This window comes from Triticum aestivum, chromosome 7A (genome assembly GCF_018294505.1).
Source record: "Triticum aestivum cultivar Chinese Spring chromosome 7A, IWGSC CS RefSeq v2.1, whole genome shotgun sequence".
Classification (NCBI taxonomy): domain Eukaryota; kingdom Viridiplantae; phylum Streptophyta; class Magnoliopsida; order Poales; family Poaceae; genus Triticum; species Triticum aestivum.
Genome location: NC_057812.1, coordinates 338,943,025 through 338,958,331, shown reverse-complemented (window position 1 = coordinate 338,958,331; position 15,307 = coordinate 338,943,025).

Sequence of the window (15,307 nt, the reverse complement as noted above, 5' to 3'; positions counted from 1 at the left end):
CCACCCCCAAGGGGTGCGGCCAGCCCTAGATGGCAAAGGGGGTGGCGGCCAAGAGGGGAGAGGAGAGGGAGGCGCACCAATATGGGCCTTAAGGCCCATTTGGACTAGGGTTTGCCCCCTCCCACTCTCCCTTGCGCCTTGGCCCCTTGTGGGGGCGCACCAGCCCTCCTAGGGGCTGGTCCCCTCCCACACTTGGCCCTCGCAACCTTCTGGGGCAGGTGGCCCCACTTGGTGGACCCCCGGGACCCTCCCGGTGGTCCCGGTACAATACCGATATCGCCCGAAACTTTTCCGGTGACCAAAACAGGACTTCCCATATATAAATCTTTACCTCCGGACCATTCCGGAACTCCTCGTGACGTCCGGGATCTCATCCGGGACTCCGAACAACATTCGGTAACCACATACAAGCTTCCTTTATAACCCTAGCGTCATCGAACCTTAAGTGTGTAGACCCTACGGGTTCGGGGGACATGTAGACATGACCGAGACGTTCTCCGGTCAATAACCAACAGCGGGATCTGGATACCCATGATGGCTCCCACATGTTCCACGATGATCTCATCGGATGAACCACGATGTCAAGGACTTAATCAATCCCGTATTCAATTCCCTTTGTCTAGCGGTATTTTACTTGCCCGAGATTCGATCGTCGGTATACCGATACCTTGTTCAATCTCGTTACCGGCAAGTCTCTTTACTCGTTCCGTAACACATCATCCCGTAATCAACCCCTTGGTCACATTGTGCACATTATGATGATGTCCTACCGAGTGGGCCCAGAGATACCTCTCCGCTTACACGGAGTGACAAATCCCAGTCTCGATTCGTGCCAACCCAACAGACACTTTCGGAGATACCTGTAATGCACCTTTATAGCCACCCAGTTACGTTGTGACGTTTGGTACACCCAAAGCATTCCTACGGTATCCGGGAGTTGCACAATCTCATGGTCAAAGGAAGAGATACTTGACATTGGCAAAGCTCTAGCAAACGAACTACACGATCTTTTGTGCTAGGCTTAGGATTGGGTCTTGTCCATCACATCATTCTCCTAATGATGTGATCCCGTTATCAACGACATCCAATGTCCATAGCCAGGAAACCATGACTATCTGTTGATCACAGCGAGCTAGTCAACTAGAGGCTCACTAGGGACATATTGTGGTCTATGTATTCACACGTGTATTACGATTTCCGGATAATACAGTTATAGCATGAATAAAAGACAATTATCATGAACAAGGAAATATAATAATAACACTTTTATTATTGCCTCTAGGGCATATTTCCAACAGTCTCCCACTTGCACTAGAGTCAATAATCTAGTTCACATCGCCATGTGATTAACACTCACAGGTCACATCGCCATGTGACTAATACCCAAGAGTTTACTAGAGTCAGTAGTCTAGTTCACATCACTATGTGATTAACACTCAATGAGTTTTATGTTTAATCATGTTGCTTGTGAGAGAGGTTTTATTCAACGGGTCTGAACCTTTCAGATCCGTGTGTGCTTTACAAATCTCTATGTCATCTCCTAGATGTAGCTCCCACGTTCTATTTGGAGCTATTCCAAATAACTGTTATACTTGGAGCTATTCTAAATTGTTGCTCCATTATACGTATCCGGTATCTCTACTCTGAGCTATCCGGATAGGTGTTAAGCTTGCATCGACGTAACCCTTTACGACGAACTCTTTTACCACCTCCATAATCGAGAAAATTCCTTAGTCCACTAGTTACTAAGGATAACTTTGACCGCTGTCCTGTGATCCATTCATGGATCACTCTTGTACCCCTTGACTGACTCATGGCAAGGCACACTTCAGGTGCGGTACACAGCATAGCATACTGAAGAGCCTACGTCTTAAGCATAGGGGACGACCTTCGTCCTTTCTCTCTATTCTGCCGTGGTCGAGCTTTAAGTCTTAACTTCGTACCTTACAACTCAGGCAAGAACTTCTTCTTTGACTGATCCTATCTTGAATACCTTCAAGATCATGTCAAGGTATGTGCTCATTTGAAAGTATTATTAAGTATTTTGATCTATCCTTATAGATCTCGATGCTCAATGTTCAAGTAGCTTAATCCAGGTTTTCTATTGAAAAACACCTTTCAAATAACCCTATATGCTTTCTAGAAATTCTACATCATTTCTGATCAACATATACTCATCAGAAATTCTATAGTGCTCCCACTCACTTCTTTGGAAATACAAGTTTTTCATAAAACTTTGTACAAACCCAAAATCTTTGATCATCTCATCAAAGTGTACATTCCAACTCCGAGATGCTTACTCCAGTCCTTAGAAGGATTGCTGGAGCTTTGCATACTTATTAGCATCTTTCGGGATTGACAAAACCTTCCGGTTGTATCACATACAACCTTTCCTCAATAAAATCGTCGAGGAAACAATGTTTTGACATCCTATCTGCAAGATTTCATAAATAATGCAGTAATCGCTAATATAATTCCAACAGACTCTTAGCATCGCTACGAGTGAGAAAATCTCATCGTAGTCAACTCCTTGAACTTGTCGGAAAACATCTTAACGACAAGTCGAGCTTTCTTAATGGTGACATTTACCATCATTGTCCGTCTTCCTTTTGAAATCCATCTGTACTCATTAGCCTTACGACCATCGAGCCGTTCTGCCAAAGTCTACACTCTGTTTTCATACATGGATCCTCTCTCGGATTTTATGGCCTCAAGCCATTTATCGGAATCCGGGCCCACCATCGCTTCTCCATAGCTCGTAGGTTCATTGTTGTCTAGCAACATGACCTTCAAGACAGGATTACGTACCACTCTGAAGTAGTACGCATCCTTGTCATCCTACGAGGTACGGTAGTGACTTGATCCGAAGTTTCATGATCACTATCATAAGCTTCTACTTCAATTGGTGTAGGTGCCATAGGAACAACTTCCTGTGCCCTAATACACACTGGTTGAAGTGATGGTTCAATAACCATATCAAGTCTCCACCATCCTCCCATTCAATTCTTTCGAGAGAAACCTTTCCTCGAGAAAGGACCCGATTCAAGAAACAATCCATATTGCTTTCGGATCTGAATTAGGAGGTATACCCAACTGTTTTGGGTGTCCTATGAAGATGCATTTTATCCGCTTTGGGTTCGAGCTTATCAACCTGAAACTTTTTCACATAAGCGTCGCAGCCCCAAACCTTTAAGAAACGACAACTTAGGTTTCTCTAAACCATAATTCATATGGTGTCATCTCAACGGAATTACGTGGTGCCCTATTTAAAGTGAATGTGGTTGTCTTTAATGCCTAACCCATAAATTATAGTGGTAATTCTATAAGAGACATCAAGGTACGCACCATATCCAATAGGGTGCTACTATGATGTTCGGACACACCATCACACTATGGTGTTCCAGGCGGTGTTAATTGCGAAACAATTTCCATAATGTCTTAATTGTGTGCCAAAACTCGTAACTCAGATATTCATCTCTATGATCATATCATAGACATTTTATCCTCTTGTCACAATGATCTGCTACTTCACTCTAAAATTACTTGAACCATTCAATAATTCAGACTTGTGTTTCATCAAGTAAATATTCTCAACATCTACTCGAATCATCTGTGAAGTAAGAACATAACGATATTCACTGCATACCTCAGCACTCATTGGACTGGACATATCAAAATGTGTTACTTCCAACAAGTTGCTATCTTGTTCCATCTTACTGAAAACGAGGCTTTTCAGTCATCTTGCCCATGTGGTATGATTTGCATATCTCAAGTGGTTCAAAATCAAGTGAGTCCAAATGATCCATCTATATGGAGTTTCTTCATGCGTATACACCAATGGACATGGTTTGCATGTCTCAAACTTTTCAAAAATGAGTGAGTCCAAAGATCCATCAACATGGAGCTTCTTCATGCGTTTTACACCAATATGACTTACATGGCAGTGCCACAAGTAAGTGGTACTATCATTACTATCTTATATCTTTTGGCATGAAAATGTGTATCACTACGATCGAGATTCAATAAACCATTTATTTAGGTGCAAGACCATCGAAGGTATTATTCAAATAAATAGAGTAACCATTATTCTCCTTAAATGAATAACCGTATTGCGATAGACATAATCCAATCATGTCTATGCTCAATGCAAACACCAATCTCGGTGGTAGAGGGAGCGTGCGATGCTTGATCACATCAACCTTGGAAACACTTCCAACACATATCGTCAGCTCACCTTTAGCTAGTCTCCTTTTATTTCGTAGCCTTTTTTTATTTCGAGTTACTAACACTTAGCAACTGAACCGGTATCTTAATACCCTGGTGCTACTAGGAGTACTAGTAAAGTACACATTAACATAATGTATATCCAATATACTTCTATCGACCTTGCCAGCCTTCTCATCCACCAAGTATCTAGGGTAATCTTGCTCCAGTGGTTGTTCCCCTTATTACAGAAGCACTTAGTCTCGGGTTTGGGTTTAACCTCGGGTTTCTTCATTAGAGCAGCAGCTGATTTGCCGTTTCATGAAGTATCCCTTCTTGCCCTTGCCCTTCTTGAAACTAGTGGTTTTACTAACCATCAACGATTGATGCTCCCTTTTGATTTCTACTTTCGCGGAGTCAAACATCGCAAATATCTTAAGGATCATCATATATGTCCTTGATATATTATAGTTCATCACGAAGCTCTAGCAGCTTGGTGGTAATGACTTCGGAGGAACTATCACTATTTCATCTGGAAGTTCAACTCCCACTTGATTCAAGTGATTGTTGCACTCAGACAATCTGAGCACAAGCTCAACAATTGAGCTTCTCTCCTTAGTTTGCAGGCTAAGAAAATCGTCGGAGGTCTTATACCTCTTGACGTGGGCACGAGCCTGAAATCCCAATTTCAGCCCTCAAAACATCTCATATGTTTCGCGATGTTTCAAAAAACACCTTTGGTGCCTCAATTCTAAACTGTTTAACTGAACTATCACGTAGTTATCAAAACGTGTGTGTCCGATGTTCGCAACATCCACAAACGACGTTTGGGGTTCAGCATACTGAGCGGTGCATTAAGGACATAAGCTTTCTACTGATCGCATAATCGCTACTATCAACTTTCAACTATAATTTTCTCTAGGAACATATCTAAACAGTAGAACTATAGCGCGAGCTACGACATAATTTGCAAAAGGTCTTTTGACTATGTTCAGGATAATTAAGTTCATCTTATGAACTCCCACTCAGATAGACATCCCTCTAGTCATCTAAGTGATTACATGATCCGAGTCAACTAGGCCGTGTCCGATCATCACGTGAGACGGACTAGTCATCATCGGTGAACATCTTCATGTTGATCGTATCTGCTATACGACTCATGCTCGACCTTTCGGTCTCCGTGTTCCGAGGCCATGTCTGCACATGCTAGGCTCATCAAGTTAACCCTAAGTGTTTTCGCTATGTAAAACTGTCTTACACCCGTTGTATGTGAACGTAAGAATCCATCACACCCGATCATCACGTGGTGCTTAGAAGCGACGAACTGTAGCAACGGTGCACAGTTAGGGGAGAACACTTCTTGAAATTTTGTAAGGGATCATCTTATTTACTACCGTCGTCCTAAGTAAACAAGATGCATAAACATGATAAACATCACATGCAATCAAATAGTGACATGATATGGCCAATATCATTTTGCTCCTTTTGATCTCCATCTTCGGGGCTCCATGATCATCATCGTCACCGGCATGACACCATGATCTCCATCATCATGATCTCCATCATCGTGTCTTCATGAAGTTGTCACGCCAACGACTACTTCTACTTCTATGACTAACGCGTTTAGCAATAAAGTAAAGTAGTTTACATGGCGTTCTTCAATGACACGCAGGTCATACAATAAATAAAGACAACTCCTATGGCTCCTGTCGGTTGTCATACTCATCGACATGCAAGTCGTGAATCCTATTACAAGAACATGATCAATCTCATACATCACATATCATTCATCACATTCTTCTTGGCCATATCACATCACAAAGCATACCCTGCAAAAACAAGTTAGACGTCCTCTAATTGTTGTTGCATGTTTTACGTGGCTGCTATGGGTTTCTAGCAAGAACGTTTCTTACCTACGCAAGACCACAACGTGATATGCCAATTGATATTTACCCTTCATAAGGACCCTTTTCATCGAATCCGTTCCGACTAAAGTGGGAGAGACTGGCACCCGCTAGCCACCTTATGCACCAAGTGCATGTCAATCGGTGGAACCTGTCTCACGTAAGAGTACGTGTAAGGTCGGTCCGGGCCGCTTCATCCCACAATACCGTCGAAACAAGATTGGACTAGTAACGGTAAGCATATTGAACAACATCAACGCCCACAACTACCTTGTGTTCTACTCGTGCAAAGAATCTACGCAATAGACCTAGCTCATGATGCCACTGTTGGGGAACGTAGCAGAAATTCAAAAAATTTCCTACGTGTCACCAAGATCTATCTATGGAGAAACCAGCTACGAGTAGAAGGAGAGTGCATCTACATACCCTTGTAGATCGCTAAGCGGAAGCGTTCAAGTGAACGGGGTTGATGGAGTCGTACTCGTCGTGATTCAGATCACCGATGATCAAGTGCCGAACGCACGGCACCTCCGCGTTCAACACACGTACAGCCCGGTGACGTCTCCCACGCCTTGATCCAGCAAGGAGAGAGGGAGAGGTTGAGGAAGACTCCATCCAGCAGCAGCACAACGGCGTGGTGGTGATGGAGGAGCGTGACAATCCAGCAGGGCTTCGCCAAGCACCATGGGAGAGGAGGAGTAGGGAGAGAGGTAGGGCTGCACCAAGAGGGAGAGAACTCATGTGTATGGCAGCCCCAAACCTGAACTATATATAGGGGGAAGGGGGGGCTGCGCCCCCTTTAGGGTTTCCCACCCCCAAGGGGTGCGGCCAGCCCTAGATGGCAAAGGGGGTGGCGGCCAAGAGGGGAGAGGAGAGGGAGGCGCACCAATATGGGCCTTAAGGCCCATCTGGACTAGGGTTTGCCTCCTCCCACTCTCCCTTGCGCCTTGGCCCCTTGTGGGGGGCGCACCAGCCCTCCTAGGGGCTGGTCCCCTCCCACACTTGGCCCTCGCAACCTTCTGGGGCAGGTGGCCCCACTTGGTGGACCCTCGGGACCCTCCCGGTGGTCCCGGTACAATACCGATATCGCCCGAAACTTTTCCGGTGACCAAAACAGGACTTCTCATATATAAATCTTTACCTCCGGACCATTCCGGAACTCCTCGTGACGTCCGGGATCTCATCCGGGACTCCGAACAACATTCGGTAACCACATACAAGCTTCCTTTATAACCCTAGCGTCATCGAACCTTAAGTGTGTAGACCCTACAGGTTCGGGGGACATGTAGACATGACCGAGACGTTCTCCGGTCAATAACCAACAGCGGGATCTGGATACCCATGATGGCTCCCACATGTTCCACGATGATCTCATCGGATGAACCACGATGTCAAGGACTTAATCAATCCCGTATTCAATTCCCTTTGTCTAGCGGTATTTTACTTGCCCGAGATTCGATCGTCGGTATACCGATACCTTGTTCAATCTCGTTACCGGCAAGTCTCTTTACTCGTTCCATAACACATCATCCCATGATCAACCCCTTGGTCACATTGTGCACATTATGATGATGTCCTACCGAGTGGGCCCAGAGATACCTCTCCGCTTACACGGAGTGACAAATCCCAGTCTCGATTCGTGCCAACCCAACAGACACTTTCGGAGATACCTGTAATGCACCTTTATAGCCACCCAATTACGTTGTGACGTTTGGTACACCCAAAGCATTCCTACGATATTCGGGAGTTGCACAATCTCATGGTCAAAGGAAGAGATACTTGACATTGGCAAAGCTCTAGCAAACGAACTACACGATCTTTTGTGCTAGGCTTAGGATTGGGTCTTGTCCATCACATCATTCTCCTAATGATGTGATCCCGTTATCATCGACATCCAATGTCCATAGCCAGGAAACCATGACTATCTGTTGATCACAGTGAGCTAGTCAACTAGAGGCTCACTAGGGACATATTGTGGTCTATGTATTCACACGTGTATTACGATTTCCGGATAATACAGTTATAGCATGAATAAAAGACAATTATCATGAACAAGGAAATATAATAATAACACTTTTATTATTGCCTCTAGGGCATATTTCCAACAGCTTCACGTTCTGAGGAGGTTCCGAATTCACAATTGCAGACACCTTCTCAGGATTCACGGCAATGCCCTTGGCAGAGATGATATGACCAAGATAAAGCACTTCATCAAGCCAAAATTCACACTTGGAGAACTTGGCGTAGAACTGATGTTCCCTGAGCTTATCAAGAACCAAACGCAAGTGCTTGGCATGATCTTCCTTGTTCTTGGAGAAAACCAGAATGTCATCGAGATAGACCAAAACGAAATCATTGGTGTGGGCGTTGAAGATGAAATTCATCATGCGAGAGAACGTCGGAGGAGCGTTGACGAGGCCAAAAGACATGACAGTGTATTCATATGAACCAAAGCTTGTCCTGGAAGCCGTCTTGGGAATATCTTGCTCACGGATTCGAATCTGATGATAACCCATATGGAGATCAAGCTTGGAGAATACTCGAGCACCTTTGAGTTGTTCGAACAGCTGATTGATGTTGGGAAGTGGATATTTGTTCTTTATGGTCTTCTTGTTCACTGGACGGTAATCAACACAAACTCGGTCCGTTCCATCCTTCTTCTTCACAAAAAAAATACCACAACCCCACGGAGAAGAACTAGGCCGGATGAGACCCATTTTCTCTTGAATATCGAGTTGCTTCTTCAGCTCCTTCAACTCTTCAGGTCCGAGCTTGTAAGGACGCTTGCACACAGGTTCCGTGCCAGGCTCAAGATCAATAACGAATTCAACTGGCCGGTGCGGAGGCATTCCTGGAAGCTCTTCTGGAAAGACGTCTTGATATTCGCAAATGACTGGAATTTGAGAGATAGCATCCAATTCACCCTTCTCATTGAGAGAAAACAGACGAATGGTATTATCCCGAGCGGCAAAGATAATTACATCCTCAGACGAATGAGTCAATTGAATCTGCCTGGCTGCACAATCAAGCTGACCCTTGTGCTTAGAAAGCCAATCCATTCCGATAATAAGATCAATATCCGAGTTACCAAGAACAATTGGGGAAGAAAGGAACTTATAGTCACCCAATGTGATAGTAACCTCCGGGACGCAGGTGTTAGCTATCATCTGCTTGCCCGGTGACACAATTTGCAAGGAACTTTGTAGATACTGATAATCACACTCATACTTTGATGCAAAAGGTTTGGAAATGAAGCAATGCGATGCACCCGTGTCAAAAAGAACTTTTGTAGGAATATCATTAACAGGAAGGTTACCCATGATGACATCTGGTGAGTCCTCTGCCTGAGCTGCATTCACCATATTGACCTTGGCGAACTTGGGGTTATACTTGACCACAACTGTACTTGCCGATCTGACAGGAGGAGGAGGAGGAAGACGCCTCTGGTTGAAACACTTGTTGGCATAGTGACCCTTCTGTTGGCACTTGTTGCATGTGACCTCTGAAAGCGGACGATGATACGGAGCACTCGATCTTGGAGCTTGAGACGAAGTCTTGTTCTGAAAGTCAGGGTTGGGTGGGTGGGAAGAACCACTGCCACCTTTGCTCTTCTGCTGATACGGCTGACGGAACGGAGGAGGAGGAAGCCAATACTTCTGCTGCTTGGCCACTTGAGTGGAGGAAGAAGGAGTAACATCTCTGACTCGCTTCTCGGAAGCATCACACCTCAACTGAGCAGCCTCTTGCTTCAGTGCCATGTTGTAGAACTCATCGTATCTCAAGGGCTCAAAGAGAACAAGAGCTAGCTGAATATCTTCTCTGAGACCACCCCTGAACTGGTATATCATGCTCTTCTCATCAGGGACGTCCTGCTTAGCAAAGCGGGCGAGCTTCTGGAACAACTTGTCATAGTCATAGACAGACAAAGAGCCTTGCTTCAGGTTGCGGAATTCCTCACGCTTGCTTTCAACCACGCTCTGCGGAATATGATGAGCTCGGAAATCTCGACGGAAATCATCCCAAGTGCTAACACGTCCACCTCTGGAATTCTTGTACTGCTGGAACCATTCTGTAGCTTGATCTTTGAGTTGGAAGGAAGCGAACTTAACAAAGTCCTCAGGCCTGACGTTACTGCACTCGAAATGCTTGCATAGATCCACAAGCCAATCGTCAGCATCGGTTGCCTCAACACAATTGCTGAAAGTCTTTGGCCCGTTAGCAAGGAACTGGTTGAGTGTAGCAAAGTGATTCTGATTGCTGCCTTGATTCCCTTGGTTGCCTTGATTGTGCTCTTGAAGAATTTGCATGATCAACTGTGTGTTTGCATTGGTTGCAGCCATCACAGCTTGCCATGCCTCCGGAGGAGGTGGAGGTGGTGGCGGATCAGGATTCGGAGTCGTGCGCGTTGGAGGAGCCATCCTGAAGAGGTTGACCACCATTAGCACATTGACAGACAAATATTGAACCTGAATCGAACGGAATGAAAATTGCAACATATAGTCTTCACATCCGAACAAAAAGAACGAATGCATTCCTCTTGAAATGGTCACATATCCATAAATTGAGAAGCCACGTAGAATTAAGGTAGAGAAATAAATCAACAAGGTATGGATCAAGAACGAATAATCGGTAAGAAATCCCAATCTCAAACCAATATTCGTGGAAGAAGAACTAGAGCTACAAGAATTCCCACCTATGAAACTCCCGAACCTTTCCGGTTATGCAATCAGGTGTTGGGGATACAGGGGAAGCATAATATCTCACCCAAATCTAGCAATTCCTACATCCAGTTGTATCCATCCTTCAACACATACCAAGAAACCTTCGGAAACCATCTACCTCAACCTTCGAAAAGCATCCGTTATACAAGTTATGGCGATACTCCCGAACTCCCGCCCCAGTACTGGGTGGCGTCGAGGTTATCTCACCAACGAACTGCATAAAAGAGATTTTCAATGTCGGCGTACTAAACTCAGGTATTCCAGAACTGCAACGATAAAATTATGATGACAACACCTCAGAGGTCAACTCCCCCGGACACTTCCACTAAACCCCTGACAGGAGGCACCAAGACAATGTTCTCATCATAAAACCATCGGAACGATTCCAAGATACTCGCGTGATCCTAAAAATTTTTTAGTGAAATTTGAGAAGAGAAGAGTCAAAACTCTACGTCAGGATGCCTTACCAGAGCGATGAGTAGACTGGGAAGTAAAAATAATTCCTAAACTCTCTGATATATAATTCCTAAATGACTCAAAACATTTTTCTAGACACAACACGACCACTAAAAACGATCAAGCAATGGGCCTCCTAAGGTCGGGGAAGGCTCTGATTACCAACTTGTAACACCCTCGATGCGACTATAGCTCCCACGTGTCGAGGCACGACTTAGAGACATAATCGCATTGAAGGCATATGTCGCAAGTTAGGAAATCTTCACAACATCCCATGTAATATAAATAATAAAGGGAAAATAACATAGTTGGCTTACACTCGCCATGTCAATCAAGTACATAAATAACATTACATCATCCAAACACTCATGGCCCGACTACGGCGCCAAAATAAAAGAGAACCCAACAAGCGACAACGGTCCCAGTCACCCCCAACTGGGCACCACTACTGATCATCAGGAAAGGAAACATAGTAACATTGAGAGTCTTCGTCGAACTCCCACTTGAGCTCATACGCGTCTGCTGGAGCGGAATCATCAGGCCCTGCATCTGGTGTAATAGTAATCTGTGAGTCACAGGGACTCAGCAATCACGCACCCTCGCGATCAAGACTATTTAAGCTTATAGGTATGGCAAGGTAAATATAAGTGGAGCTGCAGCAAGCGACTAGCAAAATATGGTGGCTAACTTATTCGCAAAAGAGAGCGAGAAGAGGAGGCAAAGCACGAGCGAGAAACTAGAGAGCAACCTGCGCAAACATTACTCCAACACCGTGTCCACTTCCCGGACTCCGCCGAGAAGAGGCCATCACGGTAACACACTCGGTTGATTCATTTTAATTAAAATAAGGTTCAAGTTATCTACAACCGGACATTAACAAATTCCCATCTGCCCATAACTGCGGGCACGGCTTTCGAAAGTTCAAATCCCTGCAGGGGAGTCCCAACTTAGCCCATGACAAGCTCTCACGGTCAACGAAGGAATAGACCTCCTCCCAAGACGTTCCGATCAGACTCGGTATCCCGGTAACTCAAGACACTTCGACAGGTTAAAACAAGACCAGCAACACCGCCCGAATGTACCGACAAATCCCGATAGGAGCTGCACATATCTCTTTCTCAGGGCACACTCAGATGAGCGCTCCATACAACTATAACCAAACCTCGAGTTTCCCCGAGGGCGCGCTGCACAGGACTCTAGTTTGGACCAACACTCAGAGGAGCACTGGCCCGGGGGAGTTTAAATATGATGACCCTCGGGCTCCGGAAACCCTAGGGAAAAGAGGCTAGGTGGCAAATGGTAAGACCAATGTTGGGCATTACTGGAAAAGCTTTAATCAAGGCGAAATATCAAGGGGTTCCCATTATAACCCAACCGCGTTAGGAAGCAAAATCCGGGAACATAACATCGATATGACGAAAACTAGGGCGGCAAGAGTGGAACAAAACACTAGGCGAGAGGCCGAGCCTTCCACCCTTTACCAAGTATATAGTTGCATTAAGATAACATGGCAATATAATGATATCCCAACAAGTAAATAAATGATGTTCCAACAAGGAACGGCCTCTAATCTTCACCTGCAACTAGCAACGCTATAAGAGGGGCTAAGCAAAGCGGTAACATAGCCAATCAACGGTTTGGTAGGACAATGGTGGGTTAGAGGTTTGACATGGCAATTTGGGAGGCTTGAAAGCAAGTGGTAGGCATCGTAGCATTGGCATAGCAAAAGAGCGAGCAAACTAGCATAGCAAAGATAGTAGTGATTTCGAGGGTATGATCATCTTGCCTGCATAGTTGTCAAAGTTGACTAGATCCTTGAAAGCAAACTCAACGGGCTCCTCGTTAGCGAACTCGTCTCCCGTCTCTACCCAAACAAGACAAACAAGCAACAAGGATACAATCAACCACGTGCAAGACCAAGCAATATGATGAAATGATGATATGCTATGCGGGATGCGATGCGGGATGCAAAATGCAAGATATGACAGTAAATGCATGAACCTGGCCTCAACTTGGAAATCCAAGTGTGCCACTGGAGAGATGAGATGAAATCGCTTGAAAACGATATAAAGAACGCCGGAATCGGAGTTACGGTTTAGAAATGGCAAGCGATTCAAATATGGCACCGGTCTGCGATTTACAGCAAGTAGCCAACTAAATGTCATGAGATGAACATGCTGCAGCAACCAAACATGACAACAAAATACATGGCAGGGATGCACACAAGATGCTTAACAAAAGTCTAGCACTTAACAAAAATGCATATGACAAATAGATCTCAGACTTAGTGAAATTAACACTTGTCTGGAATTTCAGATCAGGTAGCACTCTTCGGAGCCACAAAACTACATGCTACAAGACCTGAACATGGCAAAGTAAAGCATGGCATGGAGCTACTCAAAGAGCTTAACAAAAGTCCCTTAGTGACCTTGAGCCAAAAGGGATCAGAAAATACAATTGCAAGCATGTGAACATAGCAAAAGCATAATCAGTTTTCACACTTAGTGAAAACTGACACATGCTGAAATATAACTCAAGTAGGCATGTTTACGAGCTCGATGCACTCACTACGGTGCAAGTCATGGCAAGACAAGCATACATCCATCAAGAAGGCACAAAATTCAATCTAGACATGGCAAGAACACTAACATAGCATGCACGGATCAACTACAACATCATCGACAAAATTGCAAACAAGTTGACAATCTGCCCAGATTCACAAAGTAGCAAACGTAGAGCTTGATTGACTCAAGCTAGGATGCTCCATAATTGCAAACAAAGAAATGGATGGATAGAGCACTACAAGGTTAACAAAACATCCTTACTGATCATCCTCAAAAGAGGCACGGATCACTAGGAAACAACATGAACATATGGCATCATGAGATAAACAGGTCCAGGACTTAGTGAAATTACTAAGTCCCTGAAAACAGAATTAGCAAGTGCACCACTTTGCAAGCTTGCACTAGTCACCACACACATCACAAAAATACATGGGTTGCACCTCTGGAAAGATGAAAATCCCCTAAACAAAACACATGTAGAGCATCAGGGCATATCATGCACACATTAATCATGGCAAAAATGACAAAATCCTAAATGGAGTAGCAGATCTGGCAATTATCTCAAGTAGCCCTCTTCTAACACCATTTAGGGCATCAAGATGAACTCAAATGAAAACGATGCAATGGAATTAAATGATGTACTCTCTGAGATGAACATTTTGATATGCTATATGCATGAATCGGAGCTACGGATGCGAAGTTACGGAGCTACGAACATGAGCACTTGGATCGGAATTTCTGGGACTTAGAGAAAAAACGCCTCCGAGATCTAGGGTTTGCACGGATTACGAGGACGGCCGGATCTTCGCCGGAACAGTGCTCGGGGCCGCCGGAGAGGTCGAGGTGGCTGGAGTTGGAGATGGACGGGGCGGCGGCCGAAGCCCGGCGGCGCGGCGCGCGGAGGCGGCGGCGGCGGCGCGCGCCGGCAGCTGCGGCTCAGAGGAGAGGGAGGTGGCGGCGCGGCGGCTCGGGCCACGGGGGCCGGCTTCGGGCTCCCCGGGCCGCGGCCGCGGCGAGGTGGCGGGTGCCATGTGGCAGGAGGCGGTTGGCTGGTGGCGGTGTGTCCGCCCCGGGCGGACAATGTCCGGCGGCGCGCGGTGGAAAATTAGGGTTTCGGAGGTAGGAGGAGATCCGAAAATCGGGGGGTGTTTAAATAGGCATAGAGGGAGCTAGGAGAGTCCAAATGAGGTGCGGTTTTCAGCCACGCGATCGTGATTGAACGCTATAGATGATGGAGCAGAGTTTGGTGGATTTTGGGCCAAATTGGAGGGGTGTTGGGCTGCAACACACACGAGGCCTTTTCGGTCCATCGGTTAACCGTTGGAGTATCAAACGAAGTCCAAATGATACAAAACTTGACAGGCGGTCTACCGGTAGTAAACCAAGGCCACTTGGCAAGTCTCGGTCCAATCCGGAAATGTTTAATCCCCACACACGAAAGAAAGCTAGAAATGACCAC